Raw genomic sequence first — 15,516 nt, forward strand, 5'->3', positions numbered from 1 at the left:
GAGGTGGGAAAAGGGGAAAAAGTGGAGACAACTGTAGTGGTGTAAGCAATAAAAAAAATCGGTGAATTGAGATGAAAGGTAAGAAGAAAAAGAAAAAAGAAAAGGAACTAACATTGGAAGAACCACCAACAGAGGGCAAGACAGGATTTACCATATGAGACTAACTAGGATGATTGCCTGCTAAACCAGGAAAATCAACTTCTACCAGAGTGCTTTATTTAGAAGTTTAGCACACAGAATCTCCCAACATACACCAAATAGTCTTTGCTTTGCACAGCAGCATGAAACCATAAAAAGTGATTATGCAAGCTAAAACTGTGCCATGCTATCTGAATAATCAATGGGTAAAAATATGATTTTCTGTCACTTTTAGAGTTTCATCAAAACATTAAAAATTCATACTGGCAGTTATAAATGTACAGGAAAATGAGCAAAATAGTAAAATTAAAATTTCTTTTGTACACTGTAATTGAAAACATTAGCAACACATTAGCAAATCATTAGAGAATTAAAATGTTTTTCATCTTTGTGAAAAACTTATCAAAAGTCATTTAACAGTGCTTACCTTCTTCATGTTTTATCATCATTTGACTATATGTCTCATATTCCTTTTTTATGTCAGCTTCTAACATTTCCTCCTTTGGAGTCAGGATAGTAGAATCAGATAGTTGAATTCACCAAGTGGTAGAATTTTAAAAATCCCATTTTTCAACCCCCAAATGAAATAACTGATTTAGGTAACAGTCATGCTTGAACAAAACTTCTAGATAAAAAGTACTAGGTCAAGCTGCCAACTGCTGAAGTGTCAGGTTGCAGATAGTCAGTGAGGGAAGGTGGTCTCAAGTTTGGAGAAAAGCAGGTACACAAGCAGCCTGAGGCAACTGTTGGGGTGCAATGAGGCCCAAAGGAGTGGGGGCTGGGTGGTTACCTGAGTCTCCTAGATCAAAGTGTTGATAGCAGGAACCACAGCAGAGGAGAAGCCACTGCCAAATACAGACTTCAGTTACTCTTTCTGTGGCTGACAGTCTCCTTACTGTCAAACTCTGGTGTTGTTGGAAGGGAGGAATTTGGAGGGGCTCAGTGAGAGAATGAGGCCATGCTTGCTTCTATTCCAAATTGCATTGAAAATGGATTCTTTCTCTCCTGTGAAATGTGAAGTGTCCCTAGCAATTTCCTTTCTGATGCCCTTGCTGTCTCAGCTGCCTCAGTAATCTCCTCACACCTATAAGATTGTTTGTCCCTGCAAACAGATTCAGATTCTGTACTCAGTCTTTAGGCTTACAATTTCACCTTAAGCTCATGGAGTAGATGTGAGAATTAAACATGTTTAAGCATGTAACTGTTGAGCACATATCTGGAATTCGTGAGGGAAAGATCCACTTCCAAGCTCTCTCAGTTTCTGCTGGCAGAATTTACGGTATGTTCTCAAAGCTGAAAGACTGACATCTGGGCATTCTTGCTTGCTACTGGTTTTGGATTAGCCTCAGTTCCTGGAGGCTGTTCTCAGGTCTTTGCATCAGGCCCCCTCCATAGTCCGTTTACACAGTGTAGGCCATTTGATGTTGTCTTACAGATCCCTGACTCTGTTCACTTTGTTTTATCCTTTTTGTCAGTGTTCCTAAGGTTGGTTAATTTTTACTGATCTGCCTTTAATTTACTGACTCTTCTTTATTTCCATTCTGTTATGAGAGAGACAGAGAGAGAGAGAGAGAGAGAGAGAGAGAGAGGGAGAATATACAGGAATTTTCCCTCTTCAATCTCTTAAGCTCACAAAAGCCCCATTTCCTGGTCTCCTCGGGCCAGAAAGACAAGTTTTTGTTGCATGTGCCAACTGGGGAGTTCTGTGACGGGGCCACTTTCAGGTCAAAGCTAGAAGAGTTAAGAGAACAAAAATCTGGAAAACTCATTCTTGTGTACATCGCTTCTAATTTTGACTTCCCCAATAATATGCCTGCCATTATTTACTTTTCAGAGTCCCCAGAGAGCTAATATATAATTTTGTCCAGAAATTTGAGATGTAATGAGTGGAATAACTCATTGTGCTAACTAACTCTTATCTTGGTCGGCACAAGAAATCCTAATACTTTAAAAATCTTATAAAACATAAGCTTAAGTTTATTTTATATTTTAAGGTAATCAATTGTTTCTTTTTGTGAGTGGGTTTAGCATTCTTTTTTATTTCCTTCCCTAGCAACAGGGAGTTTTAGAACACTTTGTTTGGCAAATGAAGACCATGCATTATGGTCTTTTATTACCAAATGAGAAACTCCCAAACTGTAACTTCACTTCACTTGCTCCCTGATTTAACAGAACTTAACTTCAGCATTTCTTAAAGATGTTTTTGAAATTTTTTTTGATTTCTCAAAGTATTACACTACTGTATTTTTGAACCCCAAATTGACTTCTGCTGTATATTTAAATTTGGCATGAGGTTATAAACATAAACTTGTCACTACTCAATTCAAAACACTATTTATATGAAGCAAACCTTATTAAAAAAATATTTGGGGGGAGTTTTCATAATCAGCTTAAAATCATGTCTATCTTCTTTGGTTTAAATGTTGGGAAAAAGATTTAGCTTATTTCAATTAAAAGGAATCTTCATAAGAAAAGATTGGTTTAAAGTCAAATCAAACAAGTATGCAAAGTTTAATAAGAAATGTTTGATTTAAAAACATATTTTATATCTTGCTACAGTTTAAATACAGACAAAATTAAACAGCTGGCCAGTAATACAGCATAAGAAATGGTATCTTTAGTCATTTGAAGACTAAGAGTGTGTGGAAGTTCTGGTCAGCTCTTTTTTTAGTACGCTATAGAAAGGAAGAGCTAGTTAACCTGTTGCTAAGCAACAATGCCTCATGGACCAGAACTTCTGGAAACCAAAGAGAGGGATACTGGTATGAATTGTCCAAATTCACAAAGAGAAAAAAAGGGTGCAGTATACAAATGAATAGAGATCTGGGAAACTACCTTTTGAAAAGTAAGCAAAGGCAATTCAAGTAAGTATTTGAGAAATAAACCAAAGGCCCAGTTCTCAAGTTGCTCCATGCATACAACATGCTCTGAACTCTAAGGAGTTCTGCATGTATAAGGGCCAACAGGTTAACCGCAAAATAGCTCGATAAAATTAAAGCAAAACATGATAATAAAGTGAATTTTTACTGTCACACTTAGGGCGCTTCTCTAAAAATGATGCCTGTCATAAGAAGTAAAAGAAAATCAACACTAAAATTTCACTGAGGTTGTTGACTTTCAAATCTGAAGCACAAAGAATCAGCAAAATCAAATGAAAAGATTAGCATTTTTATAGATTTTCAAATTGGATTTACTTTGCAATTAAATTGCTAACACTATAGAAAGTATTTAAAGAAAAATGAACACTCCTGTTTTACCTCAGTTGTGAAGAAATTACAATTTTTATTTCTCTTTAGAAAATCTTAATTATGTAAATAGAGATGGTTTTCAAGCAGAATCATCAAGTAGTCTTAGGTCCATTGTGTTTCTAAACCTGGAGAAAATATTGAGTTGAAAACCAGGAGAATAGTTGGAATGGGAGACACCATTATCTCAAATCCTATGGTTACCAAATAATTTTCTTTCCATTTTTTGTGATTTTATTTAATTTTTTTGCAGCTTTATTTAGGTAAAATTGACAGATAAAGTTGTAATATATTCAGTGTTCAACATGATGATTTGATAATATGATATACTACATATACACTGTGGAAGGATTCCCTTAATCACATCCATCACCTCACATAGTTACCTTTTGTGGGTTTGGAGGGTGGTTGGTGTGATAATGCTGAAGATTACTGTCTTGCAAATTCTAGTTATATAATGCAGTATTATCAATTGCAGTCATATGCTATATATTAGATTCTCAGAACTTATTCATCTTATAACTGAGTTTGCAGTCTTTTACCAATTTATCTCCATTTACCCCACCCCTCCAGCACCTGGTAACCACCAATCTACTCTTTGCTTCTATGAATTCAACTTTTTTTTTTTAAGATTTTATATGTAAGCCATACTATACACTGTTGGTCTTTCTCTGCCTGGCTTTTTACTTAGTATAATGCCCTCCAGTTTCACCCATGTTGTAAAAATGGAAGACTTTTTTTGTACAGCTGAATAATCTAGAAAGTAAACTATTTTCCTGAGGTTTATGAGCTCCTCTAAAAAATTAATTGAATCTCAGGAAAGGTTTGTAAGAATCTCCAACAGTCAGAAGCACAGGTGACAACTTGGAAGTATGATTAGCATCTGAGGTGGGTGAAGGACAATCTTGTGTCAGAATTGAGTTTAAAATGCAGGACACCAAACTTGTATCACAGAATCACTTAGTGTGTGGAAAATCCACATGTTTGGTTTCTGAAGTGAGTGATGGTGTAGTGAAATATTGAGAGTAGAGGTGACAAGCACGAAAAGAGAATTCCAGCTCCAGACCCCGGGTATGTTGCTACTGCGTGATCATTGCAAGGGATCTGGGATACCTCATTGACAGGGAAGCATTTGAGTTGAGACCTGAAGGAAAGGATGGATACCATCACGAGTCTGTCATGGGCAGGGATTCAAGGTGAAGAAACAAAAAATGTAAAGTCCTGGTGTTACCAGACAGCCACCAGACTGGAGTGAGTCTGCCTCAGGCCAGCCTATTGTGTGTGAGTTCTTGACTTCTTGAAGGAAAGATTCCAGGCAGACCCGTTCCTGGGTCTTAATTAATAAGGATTAATTCTTATTAATAAATAAGAATTTATTTATTAATGCTGGGAGCAGTGAAACAAAGGAAAGATTTAGGGTACAAGAAGTAACAGGATAGAGAGAGTGTAAGTGGTATTCTGCTTTGGCTCCCTTGGAAAATTGTAGTAAGCCAGGAGGTATTCTGCTGTTAGCTCACCTGGGAAGTCAGAGAAAAAGGTCCTTGGAAACAGGATAAGGGGGTAACCCCAGGCCAAGCTGCCATAGCCCACTGCTCCACTAGCTGCAAGTCTCCTCGCGACCCTTAGAATTTAGGTGGAAAGAAAAAGTTCATGCCCAGGAAGGAGCACAGACATGCTCCAGAGTGAGCCCATGCTGCATCTTCATTCTGAGGGCTTTCTTTCTTTTTTTTTCTTCAGGTGAGAATCTTAGAGGAGGGTTTTAGCAGAATATTCATCAACTTTTCAGTTGCATTTTTAAAATACGCTGATGCATCGCAACAAGCACATAGGTTTAGGGAATATTCTTTGGTCCGTTATACTGTTTTACTTTTATCTTGGGTCTGTCTGGCTTTTAATGGGGTTTTTGTTATTTGTTCCCCAGACTTAATTTGTCCTTGGGCTTAGCTGGCACAAAAGACATTATTTAGGCCTTTGTTCTTTATTTTCTCAGGCCAGAAAGATTTAAGCTATGTAATCTTTAGTTAGGGAGGAGAGATACAAGCCATTCACTCTCAAGTATCCTTGTTTAAGGGAGGTAAGTTCTTGCTGGTTATAAATTGCTCAAACTGTTTCTCCTGTTTGCTTTTCTTGTCTCAGATTACTTATTCCACTTGCCCAGGAGTTTTCCCAGCTTCTTAGTATCTTTCCTCACTAAGGCAGGAAAATCTTGGCACATTTGAGAACCAGCATGGAACCCTGTGATTTGGAGCAGAGGGGCAAGGGCCCAGCTGTGGAGTTAGATCAGAGGAATGACCATGGGTCAGATCATTTAAGACTCACAGGAAATGCACATATTTTGTTTTGAACTCTGATGAATGAAATGCTGTTGGGGGTTTAAGCTGAAGAATGAGTCGAGTGGATCATCTGGTGCTGGATGGAGAACACAGTGCAGGTGTTGACGGGAGAGACCTGGTTCTTCTTGCTGATGCACGTAAAGGATTACATATCAGCAAATCTAGTAGTATGAAATAAGTTTATTAGTGATCCATTCCCATCGAAGAGAACAAGACTGGGTAGAGTAGGAGTGAAAGGCAAAGTTTCAGGGCAAAGCAGGGTGACATGAGCAAGAACAGCTGAAGACCAGGGTAGCAAGCCCCTGGGGCAGCCTGAAGCCAGGCGGCCAGACGCCCAATGGCCCGAGAGCCAAGAGCACCCTGAGCCCCCGAGAGAGAAAGAGAGAGAGAGAGAGAGAGAGAGAGAGGGAGAGAGTCCTTTGTTCTCAAGACCTATATAGTTGGTGGGATAGGAGGGAAAAAAGTTACATATTGATTAACAGGTAATGTGGTGCCAGCTTTCCTGGGGGAATGTGACCACCCAAACTTAGGTATGCGTGAGGGTCTGTTAGCCCGAATTCTTATCATGCTCCAGACTTCATTTGTTCATCTTGTTGTAAAACAAATATGTGACAGTGGGGAGTTAATTAAAATTGGGGCACTTTCCAAAGTTATTTATGGACTCTTTCTGTAAGCATCAGGGACTCCCTTGTAAAACCAGAGATAGGCAATTAACCAAAGCTGTTTTATGGGCTCTTTCTTTGCTCACTGGGGACCCTCTCCCACATTCAGGCCTTGGGTTGAAAGCACAGCTTCAAGGTCTCCTTTCCTAGATAGTGGAAATGCTACAAAGAATTTCAAGGACTTCCCTTCTTTCTTGCTAACATAGTGTTTCTTATGATGTTGGAGCACCTGGCAATATTATCAGACCAGGATCAGGACTGCTTAATTAGCATGTGAGACTTGTCTCCTTCCTCCTCCCTGCCTCGGTTTACTATTTATTCTACCTAATTTGTAAAAGGTGTTTCCTGGCTAAATGCTGGCTAGTAACAGTATTGCAATGTAGGAGTTCTTCCTATGCTGTCTCCTGCTTCACAGGGGTGAGGACAGGAAGAGGGCATGGCTAGAGGAAGCCACAGTGGTGATGGCAAGTCTGTGCAGATAGAGTGAGAGGAGGCAAACAAAGGGTCAGATGAGGGCAGATTCAGAAGCTGGATACAAAGGTTTTGCTGATGGGGAGAAGTCACAAAAGACCACAAAGCTGGGGGGCCTGAGCACCCTATTAGGATGGAGTTGCTGTCATGGAAAAGGAGGAGGCCAAGGGAGAGCAGGTCAAGGGGAAGTCTGGTTGGTTTTGGCACATTAGGCATCCACATGGAAATGTCACATTGACAGGTGGGTGTGAATCTAGACTGAATGGGAAGATTTGTAGTGGAAAAATAAATGTAGAAGTCATGACAGCATAAATATTATAGGAGACTGTTCTGCATGGCATGGGCCCAGCTCCCACTTGGAAATGCACTAGACCCGCACCCATGGATAGGTTCTCCTGTGAGGAATCAGGCCTGCACTGTGCCTAGGCTGTTTTGAGTCTTGCTTTTTGCTAAAAAAAAACTCCCTCACCCAGATTTGTGGCAAACATTTACTGCAATATAACTTCCTAAAATCTATGCTAAACCTTCCTAGGACCAGCGTAACTGGTCCAACCACTTTTGCCCTTTTCATTTGCAAATATCCCTCTTCTGTGATGTGATTAGTGGCATTGGCTTCTTTGTTTTCTGTTAAAGGTAACCACCTAAAGCAACCTGTGCATAGTAAATGAGGACCCTCATGTAATGTGCTGAGAAACCCAATAAAGGCCGGTCATGGCAAGGGCTGTGGTTTTTGCTCCCTTTGAGAGAAAAAGCCATATTCGCCCTTTTCCTCCACCGGACTCAGTAGTCCATGTGAATGTCTCATTTCATCCATAATGACACAGACACTTCGAGCCAGTGTCCACATCAAAATACCATTAAAGCCATGACATTGCATGAGGTCAATAAGGAGATGAGTTTTTGAAAAAGAAAATTGTTTGAAGAAAAATAAAAATTAGGATGTAGACAGAAATGCTTTGCTTCTTGCATAACCAAAAAGAAGGATAACAACCAATTTGGAAAAAAAAACAACCAGAACTGCCAGAAAATCATTTGCATGGAAGTCCAACAACTAAGGAGTTAAAGAAACCTTCATCCAGACTGGTAGGAGGGGCAAGATGGGCAGCCAGGGCAGAGAGGCAACACAAGGTGAAAGACTTCTCAGGTCATCCCACATTCCTGCGCAGATAAGCCAGGCGGAACAATGGGGGAGCAAGACAGACCTCAAACAGGGTTGCCCTGCCATAGCAGATAGCTAAGGCCTGCCCCCTTACAATGTAATAGGTGCGCTGAGACAAAGAAATATGGCCCAAATGAAAGAACAGATCAAAACTCCAGAAAAAGAACTAAGGAACAAAGAGATAGCCAACCTAGCTGATACATAGTTCAAAACACTGGCAATCAGGATGCTCACAGAAATGACTGAGTATGGTCACAAAATACAGAAAAAAGAGAAGGCTATACAAAGTGAAATAAGGAAAAATGTACAGGGAACACACAGTAAAGGGAGGGAAAACTGGGACTCAAATCAACAATTTGGAACAAAAGGAAGAAATAAGCATCTAACCAGAACAGAATAAAGAAACAAGAATGCAAAAAAAAGAAAATGAGGAGAGGCTTAGGAACCTATGGGATGACTTTAACCCTTCAACATCTGATTCATGGGGTTGCCAGAAAGAGAAGAGAAAGAGCAAGAAATGCAAAACGTCCCCAATCTGGTGAAGGAAATAGACTTCCAGGAAGTCCAGGAAGCTCTGAGAGTCCCAAAGAGGTTGGACCTAAGGAAGCACACACCAAGGCACATCATAATTACATTACCCAAGATTAAAAATAAGGAGAGAATCTTAAAAGTAGCAAGAGAAAAGGAGACAGTTACCTACAAAAGACTTCCCACAAGCCTATCAGCTGATTTCTAAAAGAAACCTTATAGGCTAAGAAGGGGCTGGAAAGAAGTATTCAAAGTCATGAAAGGCAACGACCTACATCCAAGATTACTCTCTCCAGCAAAGCTATCATTTAGAATGGGAGGGCAGATAAAGTGCTTCCCAGATAAGATCAAGTTAAAGGAGTTCATCATCACCAAGCCCTTACTGTATGAAATGTTAAAGGGACTTATCTAAGAAAAAGAAGAAGATCAAAATCATGAACAGTAAAATGACAACAGACTCATAACTATCAACAACCAAACCTAAAAACAAACTAACTAACTAAGCAAACAACTAGAACAGGAACAGAATCACAGAAATGGAGATCACATGGAGGGTTATCAGCAGGGAGTGGGTGGGGTGAGAATGGGGAAAAGGTACAGGGAATAAGAAGCATAACTGGTAGGTACAAAATAGACAGGGGGTGGTTAAGAATAGCATAGGAAACATAGAAGCCAAGGAACTTATATGTACGACCCATCGACATGAACTAAGGGGAGGGGGAATACTGGTGGCAGGAGGTTGCAGGGGCAAAGGGAATAAAAGGGAGAAAAAAATGGGACAACTGTAATGTCATAATCAATAAAATATACTTAATAATCAAATTAACAGAGACAGATTAATAAGGGAAAATCAAATGTTAATACATGCACATGGGGAATTCAGATAGGCTGAAAATTCCAAAGACAGCAATGCAAAATTGGGTATATAAGACATTTTGGGGGCAAAGGAGAAGAAAAGAGAGGCAACAAGGTATTAGATTTCAGAGAATCGGCGATTTACAGGTACTTGAAGAAGGAACATACGTAGCAGGAAAATTCCTTCTAGACAACTCAGAAACAATGGGACATACAGCAGTATCTAGCTAACTGGCACGTGCCTGAAGCCCTCTTATTTACCATATCTTATTCAAATTAGGTTAAGGTGAACATCCAAAAATCTTTTTCCTGTAGCAGTTTTCTCTGTCTGAATCTCTTGGACAGGAAAGGGGTGAGGGTCAAAGGCTCCCTTTAAGTTTTATTTCTTAATAAACAGTTTGAAATCAGTATCCCCAAAAGGAAGCTATATAGTGGCAAAACTTTGGTTTCTTTCACTAGAAACACAGAGAAGCAGCTTTTTGTCATGCCATGCTGTCATGACAACAGCTCTGGCTCTTAAGATTGAAATCCTCTGAGGTGATTTCAATGTAGGCTGATCTCCATTGGCAACAAAGTAGTGGGTCTCACTTTAGTACAGCCCAGGGCGCTGGGTAGTATTAACGACCTCTAGATAGACTCTGAGCATCACAGACAGGCAAGGGCTATATAAATCCTTTATTATAGCATGCCTATTTTCAAACTCTTGATGGTAAAACAAAGAAAAAACACAGCATATCTCTCTTCTCTGCTTTCCTCTCTCCTTTTTCTGTTGTTTACAATGAAGTATTTATATTTACATTTAAAATTTAAAAATTGGTTTGAATTCTTTTCAGCTTTTTTCCTCAATGGTTGTATGTTACATAACTTTAGTACAATAATAATGATAGGAAATTGGGTTCAGCACTTGTGTATATCCTCGCTGGTATTTTATCACAGGTTCATGTAACTACCAGTATGATTTAAATACAGAACCATTCCATCACCACAAAGCTCTCCCTCATGCTACCCCTCCCTTTTCCCCACCATCCCCTAACTCCTGAAAACCACTAACTTGTTTTCCATCACTGTAACTTTGTCACATCAAGAATCTTATATAAATGGACTCATACAATATGTAGTCTCCAGAGACACTCTTTACACTCACCAGTGCACTTTCAAGATCCATCCAAGTTGTTGCATGTATTAAAAGTTTGCTTGTTTGTGGCTATGTAGTATCCCATTGTATGCACATACCACAGTTTGTTTAACCACTCACCTACTGAAAGACATTTTGGTTCTTTTCAGTTTCAGGAAAACGCAAATAAACTTACTATATATAAGTTTTGTATGAATATAACTTCATTTCTCTAGGATAAATGTCCTGGAGTGCAAGAACTGAGTCATATGATAAATATATATTTTGTTTTCTAAGAAACTGTGAAAACAAATTTTTAGAGTGGTTATACCATTTTACACTTCCACCAGCAATGTATGAGAGACCCAGATTCTTTGCATCACCACCATTATTTTGTGTTGTCATTATTACTGATTTTAGCTGTTCTTGTTGGTGTGTGTTGATATTTCACTGTGGTCTTAATTTGCATTTTCCTAATAGCTACTTATATAAATCCTCTTTCTGTGTGCTCATTTATTTGCTTCCCTCCCATATATCTTCCTCAGAGAAATGTATGCTCATGTCCACTGTCCATTTTGTAATTGGATTATTTGTGTTTTTACTGTTGAGTTTTGAGTTTCCCTTTGTCAAATATGTGATTTGTAAATATATTTCCTAGTTGAGACTTTATACTTTCATCCTCTTTATTTCCCTTTTCCTTGTACCACCTCTCCCATCCACATTCTGCCCCTTAGTTCATGTCGATGGGTCGTACATATAAGTTCCTTGGCTTCTATGTTTCCTATGCTATTCTTAACCACCCCCTGTCTATTTTGTACCTACCATTTATGCTTCTTATTCCCTGTACCTTTTCCCCCATTCTGTCCACCCCAGACTCCCTGCTGATAACCCTCCATGTGATCTCCATTTCTGTGATTCTGTTCCTGTTCTAGTTGTTTGCTTAGTTAGTTAGTTTGTTTTTAGGTTTGGTTGTTGATAGTTATGAGTCTGTTGTCATTTTACTGTTCATGATTTTGATCTTCTTCTTTTTCTTAGATAAGTCCCTTTAACATTTCATACAGTAAGGGCTTGGTGATGATGAACTCCTTTAACTTGATCTTATCTGGGAAGCACTTTATCTGCCCTCCCATTCTAAATGATAGCTTTGCTGGAGAGAGTAATCTTGGATGTAGGTCGTTGCCTTTCATGACTTTGAATACTTCTTTCCAGCCCCTTCTTAGCCTATAAGGTTTCTTTTTAGAAATCAGCTGATAGGCTTGTGGGAAGTCTTTTGTAGGTAACTGTCTCCTTTTCTCTTGCTACTTTTAAGATTCTCTCCTTATTTTTAATCTTGGGTAATGTAATTATGATGTGCCTTGGTGTGTGCTTCCTTAGGTCCAACCTCTTTGGGACTCTCAGAGCTTCCTGGACTTCCTGGAAGTCTATTTCCTTCACCAGATTGGGGACGTTTTGCATTTCTTGCTCTTTCTCTTCTCTTTCTGGCAACCCCATGAATCAGATGTTGAAGGGTTAAAGTCATCCCATAGGTTCCTAAGCCTCTCCTCATTTTCTTTTTTTGCATTCTTGTTTCTTTATTCTGTTCTGGTTAGATGCTTATTTCTTCCTTTTGTTCCAAATTGTTGATTTGAGTCCCAGTTTTCCTTCCCTTTACTGTGTGTTCCCTGTACATTTTTCCTTATTTCACTTTGTATAGCCTTCTCTTTTTTCTGTATTTTGTGACCATACTCAGTCATTTCTGTGAGCATCCTGATTGCCAGTGTTTTGAACTATGTATCAGCTAGGTTGGCTATCTCTTTGTTCCTTAGTTCTTTTTCTGGAGTTTTGATCTGTTCTTTCATTTGGGCCATATTTCTTTGTTTCAGAGCACCTGTTACACTGTAAGGGGCTGAGTCTTAAGTATTCACCAGGCCAAGGTGGCCCAGGCTGCTGCCTTGTGGTGATATATGTTGGGGAGGGGTCAGAGAGGAAACAATGCTACTTGCTTGGCTCTCAGCTAATTTTCCATCAGTTTCCTTGCTACCCACAAGCAAATCGGGCCCTTCTGGTGCTGATTCCCAAGTAGATGGGTTTGTGTGCACTTTAGTACCCCATTGGTCTCTCTAATGAATTCTCCTGTGCTACTGTGAGGCTGTGAGTTTCTCCTGCTGCTGCAACCCCCACAGGTTTTTACATCTAGAGGTTTTGAGGCATTATTTCTCTGCACCGGAACCCTGGATTGTCCCATCTCCAGCTGTCCCTTCTGATTTATACACACGCAAGTATGGAACCACCAGCCGCCACTTCACCCTCCCAGTCCTCCAGGCGCTGCCTTGCCACAGGTCCTCTCTGTACTGGCTGCCCATCTCCGCCCCTCCTACCAGTCTGGATGAATGTTTCTTCTTTAACTCCTTGGTTGTCACACTTTTATACTGTAGCATATATTGAGGCAATCTGGCTTCCTTACCCAGGTGTCTGGGTGACTCAGGGAAGCAGTTTCTCATAACCTTGAGAATGGATCTGAGAAGTAGTGTCCTCATAGCCCTGATACTGGGTCTGATAAACTGTTCCTATAGCCTTGAGTGGGCTGGCATGAGTAGTATGAAGCTCTATTGCATAATATCTCTTGGCTTTCTTCTGACTTTGTTTGTCTTTGGTGTTTAAGTGTGCAAGAGCTCCCTGCTGGGTGACATGCAGGGGGATAGATGACATGCAAAGACACACAGAGACATGCAGGGGGACATGCAGGTTGCAGTGTGCATGGATTGCCCACCCTTAAATAAAGGTATTTTAGACATTCCCATGGCTCTGTGATACTTCTGTCTGCCCAAATCTCATGAAACCATCAGGCTTTGAATGATTGCAACACACATACAGTTTAATTTTCTGGCAGTTCTGGTTGTTTTTTAAATTTATTTAATTATTGTTCAAGTACAATTTTCTGTTTTTTACTCCCATTCCAGTTCACCCCCCCCCCCCCCAGTGCTCTCCACCTCTCTCCCATTTCCACCCCCCTTAGTTGTTGTCCATGTGTCCTTTATACTAGTTCCTGTAAATCCTCTCCCCCCCCCTTTTTTCCCCTGAAATTCCCTCCCCTCTCCCCTCTGGTCACTGGTTGTTTTTTGTTTTTAAATTTGTTATCAGTTTTTGGTTATGCAAGGAGGTAGAGTGTATCCACCTATGCCTCCCTCTTGGCCAGAAGTTGTGTTAATTTGATTATTAACCCAGCTAGAAGACTGAGAAGGTGGAAAGAAAAGCATTAATTAACTCATTTATTTATTTTTAAAATGATTTTGTTTATTTATTTTCAGAGAGAGGAGAAGGGAGGGAGAAAGAGAGGGAAAGAAACATAGATTGGTTGCCTCTTGTTTGCCCCTAAGTAGGGAGGGACCAGGCCGGCAATCCAGGCACGTGCCCTGGCAGGGGATTGAACCTGTGACCTTTCAGTTCACAGGCCAGCTCTCAATCTACTGGGTCATACCATCCTGGGCTAGTATTAATTCTCTTGGACCCTACACTAGAAAACTGAGAAAAGGACTTCCAAAACAAAGCATAACATTGAAAGAAGATAATGTCTGAACATAAGGTAGTATTCCCAACCTGTTGCGCAAGTATGTTATTGAATAGCACATGGATTTCACAAACATGAATGTTAAATGTTTCAACTAGACTTAATAGTAGGTATCAATAACAAAAATGTCAGAAATCTGTGAATAAGATGCTGCAGCCAAGCTGCTGTTAATGGATAATTCCCAAGAAAGTTTAGACTAAGAAGTGAAAAAGTAAAAATAGATACTTGAGAGTACATAATAAATAATGTTATATGTTATTTTGTAAGTAGACCTCTCTTACAATAACCAAACCATATTCTAGAAACTATCCTGAACCAGAATATAATCATCACTCTTATAATAGTGCATTCTAATTAGGGTGCTTCCACATCCGAGTTTTGATGAGGCAATCCTGGTTCATGTGTTATATCCTGTTATATTTATTAACAATGGCCCATTTCATTCTCTTAAGTGTGCTTCTCTAAATTTTAAAAAAATTATTGATGAGAGAGTGAGGGGCTTGTTGTTCCACTTATTTTAGCATTAATTAGTGATTCTTATATGTACCCTGACCGGGGATCAAACTTGCAACCTTGGCATGTCGGGATGACTCTCTAACCAAATGAACTACCTGCCAAAGGTAAAGTGTGCTTCTTTTATCACAGTTATATAATTACTGTACTAGTTATAAATTTATTACCACTCAGCTCCAAATCTACCTGTACATTATCTGCTTTGTGATAATGGACTGGATTCTTTAAGCAAGGAAAATGCTGAGCTTGTCAGTAGAGGAACATTGCTGTAGGGAGACTACAAATAAAAGAAACTTCTCTTCCTGGTGTTGGTAGTTTCATTTTGTTTTCTTCTTGATTCTATTACATAACTTCCAGAGGTGTTCTTCCCCAGCTGTGCCAGAGTACAGAGTCCCTCAGCAAGCTTCCAGATCCTGTTGCAGCCCAGTGTCCACATCACTGTGACCCACTTAGACTTTACCTGATGAGTGGGCTACTGATGCAACAACTTTCTCTGTGCCCACCCACCATTCTCAAAATGCCAAATGGGTATTTTCTGCTTGTCTGGCAACTATAGATGAGCTCTGGCCTAAGACATCTTATGACATGTATCTTATAGCAGTATTTAACCATTAATATAGTTGGAAAGCCTTTACTTGTCTTTTATGCAAAACTATATCTTTACTTCTTAACATTAGCAAAGAAAACTGAATATAATTTCATCTAACAGGAATTTGATGGCTACTATTTTCCAGGCTCTGAGCTAGTCATGATGATACAACAGTGAACAAGAACATTCCCTACTTTCATGCTAGCCAGATCTTCTTCTTTCCACCTAGCAACATTTGTCTCAAGTTCACCTACACCCAAAACTTTTTTTTACTTATCTTGATTATGCAAACTTGATCCCAAGTGTGTTTCTTAAAGTACGGGTATAACTTAATCTATGTAAAACATACATTTTTGCTTGCC

Source organism: Artibeus jamaicensis, unplaced genomic scaffold (assembly GCF_021234435.1).
Source record: "Artibeus jamaicensis isolate MK-2021 breed Jamaican fruit bat unplaced genomic scaffold, CSHL_Jam_final scaffold_1964, whole genome shotgun sequence".
NCBI classification, from domain to species: Eukaryota; Metazoa; Chordata; class Mammalia; order Chiroptera; family Phyllostomidae; genus Artibeus; species Artibeus jamaicensis.